Here is a 20079-nt window from a genome sequence, read left to right on the forward strand (position 1 = left end):
TCATGAAAAGGCAGGCCTTGTTTGATTGATCTTTTGGGGTTTGCTTGAGCCCATTTCTGCCATTTTTCGATGGTGAAAGAATTACGAATATTTTCCAAAAAATCTTCAGTTTTAAGGATGCAAAGAATTTTGTCTGGAGCAATGATAGCTCGTGGGGGTTGGATTGTGGGTAACATGGAAGAGTATTGTCTGGACAAAGTATCCGCTTTGCGATTTTCTTTGCCAGGGCGAAAGGTTACCACAAAATCAAACTCGGCAAAAAACAACATCCATCATAATTGTCGAGGAGTCAAAAGTCTAGCTGAACTCATGAACTGGAGATTACGATGATCTGTATATACTGTAATAGTATATCTGCACCTAGCAAATAGTATCTCCATTCTTTAAAGGCATCACAAATTGCTAGAAGTACTTTCTCAGCAATGACATAACTTTGTTCCACTTCGTTTAGTTTTCGGGACATGTAAGCTACAGGGTGTAGCTGACCGGTATCTTTGTTGCGTTGTGGTAACACTGCACCAATAGCCACATCTGAAGCATCTGCTTCTACTATGAATGGACGTTCAGTATCTGGGTGAGTCAAGACTGGAGCAGTGGAGAAGGTTTCCTTTAAGATTGAAAAAGCCTTGTCAGCTTCTGCAGACCATACAAATGGTTCTTTCTTTCGTAGTAACTTGGTGATTGGTGCCACTTTGTGTGAAAAGTGGTCTATGAACCTACGATAGAAATTTGCAAAACCAAGGAAGCACTGGACGTCTTGAACGGTTTTGGGGTTTGGCCAATCGGATACTGCTTGCACTTTTATTTCTGCCATGACCATGCCTTGAGGGGTAAGGATGACCCCTAAAAATTTGACGGTGGTAACATGAAATTCACATTTGCTCAATTTGCAATATAAGTGATGCTTCCGAAGGGCTGTGAGAATTTTTTGAACATGTTGTACATGTTCAACTTCGTTATCAGAATAGATTAGAATATCATCAATATAAACCATTGCAAATAGATCTAGATATTCTCTAAGGATATCATTCAGAAAGAATTGGAATGCTGCTGGAGCATTACAAAGTCCGAAGGGCATGACTGTGTATTCAAATAGACCATATCTAGTTTTAAAGGCGGTTTTCCACTTGTTGCCTTCTCTCATCCTGACTAGGTGGTAAGCCCCTCCTAGGTCTAACTTGGTGTACATTTTGGCTTTTTTAACTTGATCCAACAGGACAGGGATCAAGGGTAATGGGTATTTATTCTTTATTGTGATCTTAATTAACCCTCTATATTCTATACAAGCCCTAAGATCCCCATTAGCCGTGGGAACAAAACAAAGAGGAGAAGCTGCAGGAGACTTGGAAGGACGGATAAATCCATTACCTAGAAGTTGGTCTAAATAGTTCCTTAGATATTGATTTTCGTGTTCAGACAGGGCATACACACAACAACTAGGGAGTATAGCACAAGGAGTCAGATCAATTTGTCAGTCATAAGGTCTGTGCGGTGGCAAGGTTCCTGCTTCGCTTTCATCAAAAACATTAAGGAAGGATGAATACTGCAAAGGCAGCGTTACATCTTTTTCAGCGGCTGTGGCTATGGTGGATTTGTGGGAATCTGTGACACTTGATGTTTGGAGACATTTTTCATTACACCTAAATGAAGAAAACATGATTTTCCTTTCTTGCCAGTTAGTTAAAGGATTATGATAACGTAACCGTGGCATTCCTAGAATAATTCCATACTGAGGAGCATGGATTACATCAAAGATTATTTCTCTACATGTTTGGTGTCTTGATTTCCCCCTTTACAGATCACTGACAAGGGGAAGGTCTGCAGAGTCACCGGACCTCCAGCTAGGAGTTTTCCATCTACAGCTTGTATTATCTCTGGTGTTTTCTTCTTCTTACATGGGATCCCCATGTTTGAATCAATTGTGCATCAATAAAGTTACCAGTGGCCCCAGAATCTACTAAGGCTTTCTTTAGATAAGTCTTTTGTTTTACCAGTACTTCTTGATCTAATTTTAAATGTCTTGACTCAAGTAAAACCTTTTTAGCATCTTGATAAGGGTCCATGGTTACAACCAAGAGCAATCCTTCCTTACATTTTGGGTTTTCTAGTTTTCCTGAGTGATCTGTGCATTTGCTACAACCTTCTTGGTAGGGGTTTGTTTATTTTTTGGTTTTACTGTACATTCTTTAACGAAATGGCCCTTTCGACCACAATACAGACTTTGTCCGTTTTTTCTACATAGATATTTCTCATCTTTTGTTAAGGGCTGCCTGATGGTTCCTATTTCCATTGGTTTATGATTGTGGTCTCCATGAGTTTGTGAGCCTCTATGCTCCTGAACACGCCAGGAACTTTTCGCAGTCTTTTTACGTATTCCACGTCGCTCTACCAAACGGTGGTCTAACCTTAAAACAAGATTTATCAGATCTTGACAATCTTTGGGTTGAAGATCAATCTGTGCAAGAATGTCTTTTAACTCATCTTTGAGTCCTTGATAGAATAGAGCTGATCTATTTTCCTCAGGCCAGGCCTTTTCTGCTACCAGCCTATTAAAGTTAGCCAAGTAAGAGACAAGATCCTTACTTCCTTGTCGCAATTCTAACAGTTCTCGGTCTGCGGACAGAGTAACTGTTCTTCGGTCGAAAACATTTTCCTATTCTCTGACAAAGTCTCTCTAGTTATGAAGCAAAGGATTATCTCAACGCACAAGAGGAATTGCCCAGGTGGCCGCGTCTCCAGTCAGATAAGAAATCAAGAAAGCCACCCTGGATTGGGCATCAGGGAAGGTGTTTGGTCTACAGGTGAAGTGCAATTCTACTTGAGTCAAAAAGGATTGTACTTTCTAAGGATCACCTGAAAACCTTTCTGGGGGAGCCAAAGGAATGGGTGTGGGAACTGTGAGTGATATGTTAGTTGGAGGATTCCCTCCTGAACCTTGAGGAGAAGGATTAAACCTACCCGCACCCAAAGGACTTTGCTCCTTCTTTCCCACTCTGTCTTGTAACTGATCCACCCTTTCTGCTAGGTTGGTTGCTAAGTTTTTAGATTCGACTACATCCACTTGAAGCGGTGTAATTACTTTAAGTAACTCGTCCAATGTGGTCATATTGAAAACCTAGCACAAACCAGGAGGATAAAATGTGTGGGCTCACTATTCTGTCAGCGAGACCGGATCCTCGGGGTTTGCACCTGTTCCCAATATGTCCACCTCTTGGCAGCTCCAAACTCTAATAGCCGTTATAGCACAAAGTTAAAGAATGGCCAAGCGGGGATGGGGTTTAGGTTGGGAACAGCGCGGGGAAGGAGACCTGTGGAAACAAGAGTTAAGAACACAATAGCAAAGTCATTCACATTAACATTCATGAACTTTGTTATACATATCTATACTGTGATAACATGAGAGATCAAGAGCTTTTAAATAACATGACCTTTTAGTTCTGGATACCTGAAGTAAAAGAAGGATTATGCAAACTTTCATATAAGCATTTCCAGAATAACATTTTAGTTACTGAACATGGAACTCTCCCAAGTTAGTTCTTGGAATAGCAACTATGGCATGAGAAGAATCAATTAACACAATAATTCCCAAAACATGAACTGCAACAGACTCATTAATGATGCTGTAAAGTCACACTCTGTTTTGTTTTGAATTTCAGGATTCAATTGCCCAGAAATTACTGTGCATCTTATTGCCAAACTGTACATTAAGATTGCAATATCTGAAATGATCGCACAACACTGCTGATCCGAACTGCAAGGGTTAATTGCCAAGAATGAATCGTGCACACTTCTACCGATTCAACCATCAAGATTTAAATGGCAGGAAATGATTGCGCACTTTGCCGATCTGAACTGCATGGGTTTAATTGCGAAGAATGAATCGCGCACACTGCTGCCGATTCAACCATCAAGATTCAAATGCCAGGAAATGATTGCGCACTCTGCCGATCTGAAATGCAAGGGTTAATTGCCAAGAATGAACCGCGCACACTGCTGCCGATTCAACCATCAAGATTCAAATGCCAGGAAATGATCGGGGTTTAGGTTGGGAACAGCGGGAAAAGAGACCTGTGGAAACACGAGTTAAGAACACAGTAGTAATTCATTCACATTAACATTCATGAACTTTGTTATACATATCTATACTGTGATAACATGAGAGATCAAGAGCTTTTCAATAACATGACCTTTTAGTTCTGGATACCTGGAAGTAAAAGAAGGATTACGCAAACTTTCCTATAAGGATTTCCACAATAACATCTTATGTACTGAACATGGAACTCTCTCAAGTTAGTTCTTGGAATAGCAACTATGGCATGACAAGAATCAATTCACACATTAATTCCCAAAACATGAACTGCGGCAGACTCATGAAGGATACTGTAAAGTCACACTCTGTTTTGTTTTGAATTTCAGGATTCAATTGCCCAGAAATTACTATGCATCTTATTGCCAAACTGTACATTAAGATTCCAATACATGAAATTATCGCACAACTCTGCCAATCTGAACTGCAAGGGTTAATTGCCAAGAATGAATCGCGCACACTGCTGCCAATTCAACCAGCAAGATTTAAATGCCAGGAAATTATCGCGCACTCTGCCGATCTGAACTGCAGGGGTTAATTGCCAAGAATGAATCGCGCACACTGCTGACGATTCCACCATCAAGATTCAAATGCCAGGAAATGATCGTGCACTCTGCCGATCTGAAATGCAAGGGTTAATTGCCAAGAATGAACCGCGCACACTGCTGCCAATTCAACCATCAAGATTCAAATGCTAGGAAATGATCGCGCACTCTGCCGATCTGAAATGCAAGGGTTAATTGCCAAGAATGAAATGCGCACACTGCTGCCGATTCAACCATCAAGATTCAAATGCCAGGAAATGATCATGCACTCTACCGATCTGAAATGCAAGGGTTAATTGCCAAGAATGAAATGCACACACTGCTGCCGATTCAACCATCAAGATTCAAATGCCAGGAAATGATAGTGCACTCTGATGATCTGAAATGCAAGGGTTAATTGCCAAGAAACAATCGCACACACAATTTAATCAAAAGACAAAAACTCACAAATCTCTGGAAACTGAGTCGGGGGCCTACCCTGACCTCCGCCTTACCGCCCTGCCTGAGGATCACCAAGGTAATGAGGACAGGGCCCGGAAATGGTCAAGTAGGCCCCAGGAACAGGAGCCCTGGAAAATGCTGCTGCTCTGCACCAGGACCTCTGAATAGAGAGCACATGAGGCAGGGCTGGGTTCCTTAAATAGACCCAAGCCCCGCCCACCTGCCACACCCAACCACACCTAGCCAGGCTGCAGGAAAGGCTTGGAAATAACCAATACATTGCAAACAGTATTATTGCAAACAGTATTAATGATGTTTCAAGATAAATACCTGCAATGCAAAAAGTTAATATGCACTATCAGCACACAATGCATGAATTATTACATTGCATAATGTTTGTCATCTTGCATTATGTTGCCCGTAGAGAGCGCACTGTCCTGGTGTTGACAGCACTGCCCCCTCCCGAACGCGCTCTAGGGCCTGGTTTGTCTAGGTTTAAGTGGTGAAAACGCTGCATTAGTCGTGGAGCATGAACATCAGATGCTGAGACCCATGAGTCATTCTCTGGACCGTACCCTTTCCAAGATATTAGATACCAGAGAGTACGACCTCTAAATTCTGAATCCAAAACCAGTTTTACTTCGTATTCCAGTTCTCCTTGTACCAGTACTGGAGTTGGTCGAGAGCGAGTTTTCTGGAATGCTCTTTTCAGGAGAGAAGTATGAAACACTGGATGAATACGGAGTGATTTTGGTGACTGTAGTATGTAGGATATTGGATTGATCTGTTGAAGAACTGTGTAAGGACCTATATATTTGGGATTAAACATATGTCTTTTCTTGAAGTCAATGTGACGTGTTGAAAGCCACACTCTATCTCCTGGCTTATATTTTGGTCCCTCACAATGTTTTTTGTCATAATGTTTTTTATGCTTTTGTTTTGCTTTGTTCAGATGTTGTTGGGTTTGTTTCTGGGTTTGATGGAGTTGTCGTATTGTTTCTGTCACTGCTGGTGTAAGTGAACTTTCCTGTGTGATTGTAATTGGCAAAGTAGCTGGATGATAACCAAATAGACCTAAAAAGGGCGTCGCTTCAGTAGACGTATGATACGAGTTATTGTAGGCCAGTTCAGCTAACCAAAGCATTGATACCCAGGAATGAGAAATTTAGAAATAAATAATACATTGCAAACAGTATTAATGCAAACAGTATTAATGAAAATTCAAGATAAATACCTGCAATGCAAAAAGTTAATATGCAATATCAGCACACAATGAATGAATTATTACATTGTGTAATGTTTGTCATCTTGCATTATGCTGCCCGTAGAGCAGGACCTGTCCTGGTGTTGACAGAAGTCACCTTTGCACTAGAAGAGGTGCCCCCACGTGGTCCAGGACCATTTTCCCAGACTTCGTGATTGCGGGGACACCATTTTACGCGTGCAGTACCTATGCCCAGCTTCACAATGGTAACTTTGAATATGGCCATGTAAGGTGTTTAACATCTTGGAATTATACCCCAATGCTGATTCTAGCATTGGTTGTATAATTCTATGCACTCTGGGGGCTCCACTGTGGCCCCCCAGTACTGCCATACGAGCCTTCTGAGGTTTTCCCTGCAGCCCCTGCTGCTGTCAACTCACAGACAGGCTTCTGCCCTCCTGTTGCTCAAGCAGATCAAGCCCAAGAAAGCATAACAAAGCATATCCTTTGGGATAGGAGTGTTACACTCTCTCCCTTTTGAAATAGGTGTTACAGGCATGGGAGGGGTAGCCTCCCAGAGCCTCTGGAAATACTTTGAAGGGTACAGATGGTACCCTCCTTGCATAATCCAGTGTACACAGGTTCATGGACCCCCAGTCCGTGCTCTGGCACAAAAATTGACAAAAGAAAGGGGACTGACCATTCCCCTGTCCATCAACTCAGGGGTGGTGCCCAGAGCTCCTCCAGAGTGTCCCTGGATTTTGCCATCCTGGATTCCAAGGTTATGGGGCACTCTGGGAGCTTCTGAGTGGCCAGTGGCAGCAGGTGATGTCAGAGCCCTCCCCTGATAGATGCTTACCTGTATTGCTGACCAATCCTCCTTTCAGGGCTATTTACGGTCTCTCCTCTGAGTGTTTCCTCAGATTCAGATTGCAAGACTCCACAATGGCTCCATTGCATCCTTTACCTAACCTTCTACAGATGAAACTGCATCTGAACCCTCCAGGAATTCTACAGACTATAACAAAGAAGCAAATGAGACTTCTGCAACATTGTAACTTCATCTCCTGCGAGCAACTGCAACTGTTTCCAGGTCATGCGTCTTCCGAGGACTGCCTGTCTTCAGCCTGCACCAGAAGAACAAAGGAATCTCTATTGAAGTGAAGGAGTCACTTCCCTGCTTCAGCAGGCACCCCACTGTAGCGACGAGCAGTGGATTGGGTTCCCTCTCCTGAAGAAGTGCGTGGCTTCAGCGTCCAGCTGTCTAACTTTGATGGAGGTAAGAGCTTGCCTCCTCACGCAAGACAGTAGCCCCATGCACCGTTTGTTTTGAAGTGGCCAAGGCTTATTGGCATCCTTCCACAAAGTTCTTCATGCACCAAGTAACTCCAGCCCCAAACACTCTAACCTGCAATGCACAGCTTTGTGAGTCGTTCTTCGGCAGCGTGAGATTCCTTTGTGTAGTGCTCCATGGGCCTCCTTTAGCATCGTCTTTGTCCCCGTTCTGTGGGATTCCAGTGCACACTACCTGGTCTTCTGAGGGCTCTCTGAGTTTTTGAGAGTGCCGTCTGTCTCCCCCACCTGGGTAGAGGCCACCAGGTTACTCCTGGTACGTGGCAGTGCCATTTTCTGTTAACTGCGTGCTTTGCGTGGGCCAAGGCTTGTTGGTGGAATCCAGCAACAAAAACCAGACTGCAATCATCCATCCAGCATGGGACATCATCTGCACCAACCAGGAACCCACATCTATCTTCTTGGGTGCAGTACTGACTGTTCTTCTTCACCGGTGGTTCTTCTTTTGCTCCTTCATCCAGGTTAGCAGGGACTCCTGTTCTCTCTGGACTCTTCAGTACTTCCTGGACTTGGTCCCCTTCTTCCACAGGTCTTCAAGTCTAGGAATCCATCGTTGGTGTCTTGCAGTCTCTTCTGGTTCTTGCAAAATGTTTTATCACGTGTTCTTGTGTGTTCGAGGAAACTTACTGTGATTTACTCCTGCTTTCCTGGGCTCTGGGGTGGGTTCTATTACTTACCTTTGGTGTTTTCTTACACTCGCAGTACCCCTCTATACACTACACATGTCTAGGTGGGAAACCAACTTTCGCATTGCAATATTTTAGTATATGGTTTGTGTTTCTCCTAGGTCCATTTCTAACTATTGTCATTTTCATTATTTGCACTGTTTTCTAACTGTTTTTACAGCTTTTTCTGCACTCTAGAGTATATACTGTGTATATTACTTACCTCCTAAGGGAGTATAGTCTCTAAGGTATTTTTGGCATTTGTGTCACCAAAATAAAGTACCTTTATTTTTGTAACACCTAGTATTTTCTTTCATGTTTGTGAGTACCGTGTGACTACAGTGGTATTGCATGAGCTTTGCCTGCCTCCTAGTTAGGCCTTGGCTGCTCATCCACACTACCCCTAGAGAGCCTGGCTTCTAGACACTGACTACATTTTACTAATAAAGGATAACTGGACCTGGTATAAGGTGTAAGTACCTTATCCCAGCCTCCTACATTGGTGGTGCAACAGTGGGATAAGTACTTGCAATTGCCTTATCACTCTGTCACCAGTGCTTTCCACAGGAAAGTGGACTCTATACCTAAAGCTATACATATACCTAGTACAGGATCTAGGGCCATATGTACGAACACTTTTTCCCATAGACACAGAATGGGAAAAAACCTTTGCTACATCTGGCCCCTAGTATCTTACTTTCCTTTCTAAGAGACTAAGGGTTAGGTAGAGTAGGGTTCTCTTTTCACTTACAATACTCTAACACTCACTACACTACAGGGATCATTATGACCCTGCCAGTCCTGCCCCTCCACGCTGGCGGTGGCAGCCAGACCGCCAACAGTGTGGCGGTGCAGGATGGCCAAATTATGACAATGGAAGTGAACTGGCTGCATTGCAGCCACTTCACCACCTGTACCTCCAGTGGGGTAGGACCACCTTCAACCCGGCGGTCCACCAAACACCGCCAATGGTATTTTGAGCATCCTTACCACCAGGGATTCCATGGTGGCAGCCCCGCCACAGAATCCCTGGCTGTAACGATACTGGCGACCGGAATAGTCATTCCTGTTGCCACTGCAGGACTCCCCAACCCCCCACCTCCATGTAGGACCCACCCCCTCCCCCTCCCCCTCCCCGATCCCATCAGGAGCCCCCACCCCCAAAGCAGTGACACCCCCTCACCCCCCGATCCCCATTCTGAACCCCCTCCCCCTGATACCCCTTTCTGAACACCCTGCCCCACAGATCCCCATTCTGAAGCCCCCGTACATGCACACAGGCACACATCACACATAAACGCACACATACATGCACACTCATTCACACACACATGCACACACGGCCACGCATACACGCATTCAAACAAGAACACATACACTTGCATGCACACGCATACAAAACAACACAACACCCCCCTCCCTTGTCAGTCGATCACCCTACCTGGTGGTCGCAGTGGTCGTCTGGGAAGGAACGGGGTCCATGGTGCTTGCTCCGCCGCCAGTATCCCATCACAACAACACAGCCACTCCGTTTACAGTGATATAATATGGCGGATGGTGTAGTGGTGACATGGCAGTGGCAGTAGAGCAACCTCCACTAGACCGCCGACCTCCAGTATGGCTGCTTGCTGCTTTCTCGCCTAATCACCTAATAGTGGCAGAGAGCAGCCAGCAGCCATAATATGGCTATCTGAAGACCGCCAACACTGGGGGTCATTTGGCCGGTGATACATTGGCGGTCTGTGTAAAAGATTGCCAATATCAAAATGACCACCAATGTCTACTCCTGAGCCTAGCTCTAAGGCCATGGGTACTCCCTATGAGGCCATGACCTTCAAAGAACTCAAAGGGGTTTGCTCAGGGATGAACTTAGATGTAGGGAAGAACCCTAACAGGATTATTTTTTCAGCCTCCTTTTTCAGGATGACCAGGAACAGACTGGTAACCAGGAGGAAGAGGAGGAAGAGTCTACAATGTTAGAGTCAGGGAATCATCCTGCAGATTCAGGGGAGGGCTCTTCAAAATATCTTCCCCCTAGCAAACCATCTAGTGTAGCTGGCAGTGGGAGGGGTAGTCACTCTGGGAGCCCTCCCTTCACACTAGAGGTCAAGTTACCAGGGTTACTAAGGTTAGGGAAAGATCTACCTCTGCACACTCTCAAATCACCTCAGTTTCTGAGGGATCCCAAGGTTCAACTCCAGGTGATGACTCCATAGATAGGGAGCTCAGGAAACTGAGACTGAAGGAGGCCAGGCTGAGGCTGCAGCAGCAACTGCTAGCCATAGATAGGGAGGCCTTGGCGACGGAGAGAGAAAGGTAGGGGTTGGGGTTAGTTCCCTATGGTGACAGCAGTAGTTTCAGGAGTTATGGGGTCATGGAAGACACCATTGACTCTAGAAACTTATATAAAATTGTTACCCCATACAAGGTGGGTGTAGGAAAGTACCATCTTACCTGGCATGCTACCCCCATTTTTACATGTATATCAGTTTGTTTTTGACTGTCTCACTGGGATCCTCCTAGCCAGGACCCCGGTGCTCATAGTTTTTGACCTGAATGTGTATACCTGTGTAGTGACTAACTGTGTCACTGAGGCTCTGCTAATCAGAACCTCAGTGTTTATGCTCTCTCTGCCTTTACATTTGTCACTATAGGCTAGTGACCACTTTTACAAATTTCAATTGGCATACTGAAACACCCCTATAATTCCATAGTATATGGTACCTAGGTACCCAGGGTAATGGGGTTCCAGGAGATCCCTATGGGCTGCAGCATTTCTTTTGCCACCCATAGGGAGCTCAGACAAACCTTTACACAGGACTCCCATTGCAGCCTGAGTGAAATAACGAAACGTTATTTCACAGCCATTTTCACTGCACGTAAGTACCTTATAATTCACCTATATGTCTAAACTTCACTTGCTGAAGGTTAGGTGCAAAGTTACTAAGTGTGAGGGCACCCTTGCAATAGCAAAGGTGCCCCCACATAGTTCATGGCCATTTTCCCGGACTTTGTGAGTGCAGGGACACCATTAAACGTGTGCACTACATATAGGTCAATACCTATATGTAGCTTCACAATGGTAACTCCGAATATGGCCATGTAACATGTCTAAGATCATTGAATTGTCCCCCCACTCCAAATCTGGTATTGGGGAGCTAAGTCCATGCATCCCCGGGGCTCCACTATGGACCCCGGGTACTGCCAAACCAGCTCTCTGTGGTTTCCTCTGCAGCTACCGCTGCTGCCACCCCACAGACAGGCTTCTGCCCTCCTGGGGTCTGGGCAGCCCAGTCCCAGGAAGGCAGAACAAAGCATTTCCTCTGAGAGCAGGGTGTTACATCCTTTATCTTTGGAAATAAGTGTTAAAGGCTGGGGAGGGGTAGCCTCTCCCAGCCTCTGGAAATGCTTTGAAGGGCACAGATGGTGCCCTCCCTGCATAAGCCAGTCTACACTGGTTTAGGGAACCCCCAGTCCCTGCTCTGGTGCGAAACTGGACAAAGGAAAGGGGAGTGACCACTCCCCTATCCATCACCACCCCAGGGTTGGTGCCCAAAGCCCCTCCAGTGTGTCCCAGACCTCTGACATCTTGTTTCCAGAGGTGTGAGGGCACTCTGGAGGCCTCTGAGTGGCAAGTGCCATCAGGTGACGTCAGAGACCCCTCCTGATAGGTGCAAACCTGACTAGGTAGCCAATCCTCCTCTCAGGGCTATTTAGGGTCCCTCCAGTGGACTTTTCCTCATATAATGACTTGCAAGAATCCAGCAGGACTCCTCTGTACTACTCTCTTCAACATCTGCCAAGGATCGACCGCTGACTGCTCCAGGACGCCTGCAAAACTGCAACAAAGTAGCCAGAAGACTACCAGCGACATTGTAGCGCCTAATTCTGTCCGCTTTCTCGACTGTTTCCTGGTGGTGCATGCTCTGGGAGCTGACTGCCTTCACCTGGCACTGGAAGCCACAAAGAAATCTCCAGTGGGTCGATGGAATCTTCCCCCTGCTTCAGCAGGCCCCAAACTTCAGCTTCACCGGTACTCTGGGACCCCTCTCATCCTGACGAGCATGGCCCCTTGAACATAGGTGGTAGACCCAAGTGACCCAGACTATCCAGTGGTCCAACTGTTCAAATTTGGAGGAGGTAAGTCCTTGCCTCCCCTCTCCAGACAGTAATCCTGTGCACCACGTGAACTTCAGCTTCAAGGGATTCTGTGCACATTTCCAAGAAATCCTGCATGCACAGCGAAGCCTAGGTCCCCAGCACTCTGTCCTGCAATGCTCAGCTCCCTGAGTTGATATCCGGTGTCGTGGGACCTCCTTTTGCAGTGTTGAGAAAACTGCCATATTCAGACTTCTTGAACCCGTGTTCAAGGACTTCTGTGGGTGCTTCCTGCTTGTGCATGGGCTCTCTATATTTATGAGGGCCCCCTCTGTCTCCTTTCCCAAGTGGCGACATTCTGGTCCTTCCTGGGCCCGGGCAGCACCCTTTTTCTTTCACCATGACTCTTGCAGCTAGCAAGGCTTGTTTGTGGTATTTTGCCAAAGAAACACTTCTGCATCCTCCAACATGCTGTGGGACATCTTCTGCATGAAGAAGAACTTCCTACCTCCTTTCGTTGTTGCAGAATCTTCAGCTTCTTCCAACCAGAGGCTAGCATTTTGCACCTTCATCCGGGGTTTAGTGGGCACCTGCCCCGCCGGACATATTTGCGACTCTTGGACTTGGTCCCCATCCTTTACAGGTCCTCAGGTTCAGGAATCCGTCTTCAGTGTTTTGCAGTCTGTTGTGGTCTTTGCAAAATCCTGTATCGCGACTTTAGTGTGTTTCCGTGGAAATAGTAATACTTTACTCCTACTTTCCAGGGTCTGGGGGTGGGGTATCATGGACACCCTTAGTGTTTTCTTACACTCCCAGTGACCCTATACACACTACACTAACCTAGGGGCCCATTCTTGGTTCTCATTCCACTTTCTTAGGATATGGTTTGTGTTGCCCCTAGGCCTTTTACATCCTGTTGTATTCTACAGTGTTTGCACTACTTTCTGACTGTTTTACTTTCCTGATTTGGTCTGTTGTGTATATTTTGTATAGTTTACTTACCTCCTAAGGAAGTATATCCTCTGAGATATTTTTGGCACATTGTCACTAAAATAAAGTACCTTTGTTTTTTAGTAACACTGAGTATTGTCTTTCTTATGATATAGTACCAATATGAAATAGGTGGTATTCCATGAGCTTTGCATGTCTCCTAGTTCAGCCTTGGCTGCTCTGCTATAGCTACCTCTATCAGCCTAAGCTGCTAGAACACTGCTACTCTACTAATAAGGTATAACTGGAACTGTCACAAGGTGTAAGTACCATTGGTACCCACTATAAGCCAGGCCAGCCTCCTACAGTGGGGGATGACATCCAAAAGTGTTTTGCTGCACTTGAGAGGGCCTGTAAAGTTCAGAGGGCCTCTCACATGCAGTGGGCTGCTATTCTTTGCTTGTCCTTCACTGATAAGGTGATGGACAGACTCCTCACTGTCAGGGAGGAGGACTCAGATAACTGCAGTATCCTTAAGAATGCACTCATAGATGGTTTTGGGCTCACCGCAGAGCCGAACAGAATTAAATTCAGAGAAACCAAAAAGTAATCCTCACAGGATTGAGTTGAGTTTGTGGACTGTTCTGTCAAAGCTTTATAAGGCTGGTTACATGGCAGCAAAGTGTCGGACTATGAGGGTCTATATAATCTAATCTTGAGAGATCATATTTTGAATAACTGGGTGTCTGATTTGTACACCAATACTTGGTATACTCAGATCTGACGTCTCCACGAGAATTGGGAAAGAAGGCAGTCAAATGGGTCAGAACAAGGGTGAGCAGAAAAGCTCATACTGGGGGTGACAAAGAAAAGAAGAAAGATGGTGAAAAGTCTCAGGACAAGCATGGGGACAAACATAAACATAAAGATTCCTCTTCAGATCCACAACACTCCTCTGGGGTGGGATAAAACTTCTTCCTCTTCCTCTTCTACACACAATAAAAAGCCTTGGTGCTATGTGTGCAGAGGAAAAGGCCATATACCAGGGAACAAGTCCTGTCCAGGTAAACCCCCGTAGCATACCACCACTACTACACCCACTTCATCTTCTAGTACCCCAGGAGTAGTAGTAATAGTGATGGGACTACTGGCAATAGTCAAAGTAAAGGTGTGGTTGGGTTCACTTTTGAGTCCATCATAGAAACTTGGGTAGGTGTAGAAAGCCCCAAGACAGTTTGTGTCTCACCTGGCGGCATTGGCCTTGTACCTTGGCAGCTTGTCCCCTTAACATGGATAAGTTCAAGCAGTCAATTGAAATAAATGGTGTTGAGGCCCAGGCCTACAGGGAAATAGGTGCCAGTATCACTTCAGTGACTGAAAGCCTGATGTCACCTGCACTGACAGACGTACCATGTTACTGATGTCAACAAATCCACTCAGTCTCTCCCCTGAGCTGTAATGCAACTTAGGTGGGGTGGAGTTACTGACCCTAAGCAGGTGATGGTGTCACCTAGCTTACCTGTAGACTGTCTCCTAGAAAATGACCTAGAGGCCTTAAGTTGGGCTGAAGTACAGTTTAGGACCCATGCATCCATGCTGGTTATCCCCAAGGAATTGCTTCCTTAAATCTCAAGAGAGATGAAAAAGCAAAGAAGAGAAGGAGCCCTGAAGCCTCAGGATCCTCCTCGCCCTACAGGTAAAAAGGGTATCAAAGTATCCCTTACCCACCCTAACACGAAGTATACCATTCCTGTGGTGGGAAATACCTCTCCGAGGGTAGAACCTGTACCAAGCGAGTCCACAGCTGAGCTCCCAGAGGTAAAAGACCCTCTCTGTGAAAACACTGCAACAGGCAAGCATACCTGCCCTGCCTTAGTAAATTTGGAGCAACCCTCTAGCCCTCCGAGAGAAACTGTAGTGCAGCATCCCTGCACTACCTCAAAATAGGACAGCAGCCTTGTCCTTATGTGGAGCCTTTAAGACAGCAACCCTGTCCTGTTCCAACCCAGGAGGGACAGCAACCATGTCCTCTTTTGGAGCCATGGGGGCTAACGTTTTGCTCTGCTCTTCCTAAGACAGCATCCCTGTCTGGCACTACAATCCCTAGGACAGCAACCCTGTCTTGACATAGGATCCCAGGGACAGCCATCCTGCCCCACTTTAAAACTTTTTTAATAACCTTACAAATCGGGAATCTCAGAGTTCACACTTGCACTGTTCTCTAGCTAAAAATCTCCAAACAGGGAGGTTCACCTCCTCACAGGGAAGGGACCATACATTGGATTATAAAGGGAGTAACCACTCTATTGCAGGTCTTCTCTCCACTTATCACTACTTAGACAATAAAGTCTCAACTGGTCAAGGTTAGCCTTATTGTCCTTCGTTTGGTGGGGGGATGTGTGAGAAAGTAGCCTCTTTCTAGCATGATTACCCCTATCTTTGGTCTGTTTTTCAGTGTTTGACTGTGTCACTGGGTTCCTGCTAACCAGGACCCCAGTGCCTATGCTCTCTTCACTTAAATTTGGTTGTTGGATACTGCTAACACAGTATTCCACTCATAATTGGCATACTTGTGCCCCCTTATAAGTCTCTAGTATATGGTACTTAGCTACACAGGGCACTGGGGTTCCAGGAGATCCCTATGGGCTGCAGCATTACTTCTGCCACCCATAGGGAGCCAATGCAAAGGCTTCTACAGGACTGTCATTGCAGCTTGTGTGAAATGGTACATGCACCCTTTTCACAGCAATTTACACTGCACCAGGTCACTTATAAGTCACCCATATACCAGGCCTTCCATCCCTGAAGGCTGGGTGCAGAGTACCTGTGTGTGAGGGCATCCCTACACTAGCAAAGGTGCCCACACGTCATCCAATACCATTTTCCCAGACTTTGTGAGTGCGGGGACGCCATTTTACGTGTGCACTGGACATAGGTCAATACCTATCTCCAGCTTCACAATGGTAACTCTGAATATGGCCACATAAGGTGTCTAACATCTTGGAATTATACCCCAATGCTGATTCTAGCATTGGTTGAATAATTCCATGCACTCTAGGAGCTCCACTGTGGCCCCCAGTACTGCCATACCAGCCTTCTGAGGATTTCCAGGCAGCCCCTGCTGCTGCCACCTCATTGACCGGTTTCTGCTTTCCTGTTGCTCAAGCAGCTCGAGCCCAGGAAGGCAAAACAAAGCATTTTCTTTGGGAGAGGGGTGTTACACCCTCTCCCTTTAGAAATAGGTGTTACAGACATGGGAGGGGTAGCCTCCCAGTGACTCTGGAAATGCTTTGAAGGGCACAGATGGTGCCCTTGTTGCATAATCCAGTCTAAACTGGTTCAGGGAGCCCCAACCCCTGCTCTGGCATGAAACTGGACAAGGGAAAGGGAAGTGACCACTCCCCTGTCCATCACCACCCCAGGGGTGGTTCCCAGAGCTCCTCCAGCGTGTGTCTCTTGATTTTGCCATCTTGGATTCCAAGGTGATGGGGCACTCTGTGAGCATCTGAGTGGCCAATGCCAGCAGGTGAAGTAAGAGCCCTCCCCTGATAGGTGCTTACCAGTGTAGCTGACCAATCCCCCTTTAAGGGCTTTTTAGGGTCTCTCTCTCTGGGTGTTTCCTGAGATTCGGATTGCAAGACTCCAACAGGAATCCTCTGCATCCTCTCCTTCACCTTCTATCGATGAAACTGCATCTGGATCCTTCAGGAACTAGACAAACTGCAACAAAGAAGCAAAGACGACTTCTGCAACATTGTATCTTCAGCTCCTGCCAGCAACTGCTACTGTTCCCAGGTCGTGCATCCTCCGAGGACTGCCTGTCTTCAGCCTGCACCAGAAGAACGAAAGAATCTCACTTGAAGTGGAGTCACTTCCCTGCTTCAGCAGGCACCCCTCTGCAGCGACGACTGGTGGCTTGGGTCCCCTCGCCTGAAGAAGTGCATGGATCCAGCAACACGGGTAGTGGACTGAATTGGTCCTGATGGTTCTGACGTCCAGCTGTCCATTTTTGGTGGAGGTAAGAGTTTGCCACCCCATGCAAGACAGTACCCCCTTGCACCACTTTTTTTTTGCAGTTGCCAAGGCTTGTTGGCATCCTTCCACAAAGTTCTTTGCACACCGTGCAGCTCCAGCCCCCAGCATTCCTGTGATTCACAGCTTCCTGAGTGATTTTCCGGCGGCGTGGGATTCCTTTGGGTAGTGCTGCATGGGCCTCCTTTTGCACCTTCTTTTTCCATATGCTGTGGGACTCCTGTGCATGCTGCTTGTTCTTCTGAGGGCTTTCTGAGCTGCTGAGAGCCCCCTCTGATCCCCCTCCTGGGAAGAAGCCACCAGGTCCCCCCCGGCCCCGGGCAGCACCATTTTCCACTAACTGCGTGCTTTACATGTGCCAAGGCTTGTTGGTAGGATCCAGCGATGCAAACCAGACTGCAATCATTCATCCAGTGTTGGACATCATCTGCACCAACCAGGAACCCGCATCCGTCTTCTTGGGTGCAGTACTGATTGTTCTTCTTCACTGGTGGTTCTTCTTTTGCACCTTCATCCGGGTTAGCAGGTGCTCCTGTTCTCCCTGGACTCCTATGTGCTTCATGGCCTTGGTCCCCTTCTTCCACAAGTCTTCAGGTCCAGGAATCCATTGATGGTGTCTTGCAGTCTCTTCTGGTTCTTTCACAATCTTCTATCACTTGTTCTTGTGTGTTCTAGGAAACATACTTTGATTTATTCCTGCTTTCCTGGGCCTTGGGGTGGGTTCTATTACTTACCTTTGGTGTTTTCTTACACTGGCAGTGCCCCTCTACACACTACACTTTCCTAGGTGGGAAACCAACTTTCACATTCCACTATTTTAGTATATGGTTTGTGTTTCCCCTAGGCCCATTTCTAACTACTGTGAATTTCACTATTTGCACTGTTTTCTAACTCTTTTTACAGCTATTTGTGTATCCTGGTGTATATACTGTGTATACTACTTACCTCCTAAGGGAGTATAGTCTCTATGGTATTTTTGGCTTTTGTGTCACCAAAATAAAGTACCTTTATTTTTTGTAACACTGAGTATTTTCTTTCATGTGTGTGAGTACTGTGTGACTACAGTGGTATTGCATGAGCTTTGCATGTCTCCTAGTAAGGCCTTGGCTGCTCATCCACACTACCCCTATAGAGCCTGGCTTCTAGACACTGACTACATTTCACTAATAAGCAATAATTGGACCTTGTATAAGGTGTAGGTACCTTGGGTACCCACTACAAACCAGGCCAGTCTGCTACAGGAAGATAATCAGTTTACCATATAGACCAGTGCTTCTCAAACTTTCTGGAACCGTGACCCACTTTTTAGTACCATGATACATTTGGGCAATAAGGTGACATTGGCCTTACCTCACTATAAAGATGAGTGCGTGGACCTCGCCATGAATCATTGGGAGTTAGCTTAGAGTCACCCTGTATCAACAGGTGCATGGACCTTAACCTCCACAATGGATGCTGGGTACTAGAAAGCTTTGCAGGACTCATAATGCTAAATATATATAGGTTTTTAAATTTTAAAGAAATGGTTGTGATAATTATTACATTCATAAATTATGGGTACTGTGTCTTGAAAAGACCTAATCCGCAGTGAAAACTGAGTTCGTTTTTTACTATTTGGGGATGTATTGTATAGAGCTGCACAGGCTCGTTGTAGATTTTAAGCAACATTTTTTCAATTTGAGATGACTAAAATTCATACATATAACTCAGAATTTCTCTGGTTTAATGCATGAAATGCTGACAACACAAGTCAAAAACTAAAAGCAGGGCTTGCTTCTCTGTTTGAACTTGGTCCATTTATAGTTCATGCATGAACACAAAAAGATGTTGCTCAGCTCTGAGCAAGAACACCTCTTCATGATATGGCCTTTGGTACTTATGTGATGTACTATGATGAATTCTTGGGCCAGTTTAAGTACTTGTATTTGGTATACTTACATGTGACTGGAGAATTTACACCTCTTCATTCTTCTACCACCCAAGAGCTTCAAAGGGGGCTCTCACAGTTGCCTGGAAGGATAGGATAGCCTGACAGACAAGTGCTGCCCTGACGTTTACAGTGAACATTTGTGCCATCACCTAGCTTGTTTCATGAAGGGGTCCCTTTTAGACTCTTTGGGGCATATTTATACTTGTTTTGCACTGAATTTGCATCATTGTTTTATGTAAATTCGGTGCAAAACTAACTCCATATTTATACTTTGGCGCTAGACCCGTCTAGTGCCAAATTTATGGAGATAAAGTCATTTTTTGGCCATGGAAACCTACCTTGCGTCAATGAGATGCAAGGTAGACGTTCCCATGCACAAAATGACTCTATGGCCTTAGCGCCAAATTTATGCCCGTGCTAAAATCAGGCAAGGAGGAGGAGGGATCAAATAATGGTGCAAAGCCTGCTTTGCACCATTATTTAAAGCCCAGGTCAGGGCAGGCATTAGGGGACCTGTGTGCCTATTTCCATGGCGGAACACCATGGAATAAGCCCAAAGGTGCCCTCCCCTGTCCCCAGGGACACCCCCACCCACACCAGAGGGACAGTGGAGGATCGAGGACCCCATCCCAGGTAAGTACAGGTAAGTATTGATTTTTTTAAAGTGCTTTTGAAGGCCCTGGAATAGGCCCCCCTACATGGCACTAGGTGCAATAGCCATGCCCAGGGCACCCTAATCCCCTGTGCTGGCCATTGGGGTGGCGGGTATGACTCCTGTCTTTTCCAAGACAGGA

The sequence above is a fragment of the Pleurodeles waltl genome, chromosome 5 (genome assembly GCF_031143425.1).
Source record: "Pleurodeles waltl isolate 20211129_DDA chromosome 5, aPleWal1.hap1.20221129, whole genome shotgun sequence".
NCBI classification, from domain to species: domain Eukaryota; kingdom Metazoa; phylum Chordata; class Amphibia; order Caudata; family Salamandridae; genus Pleurodeles; species Pleurodeles waltl.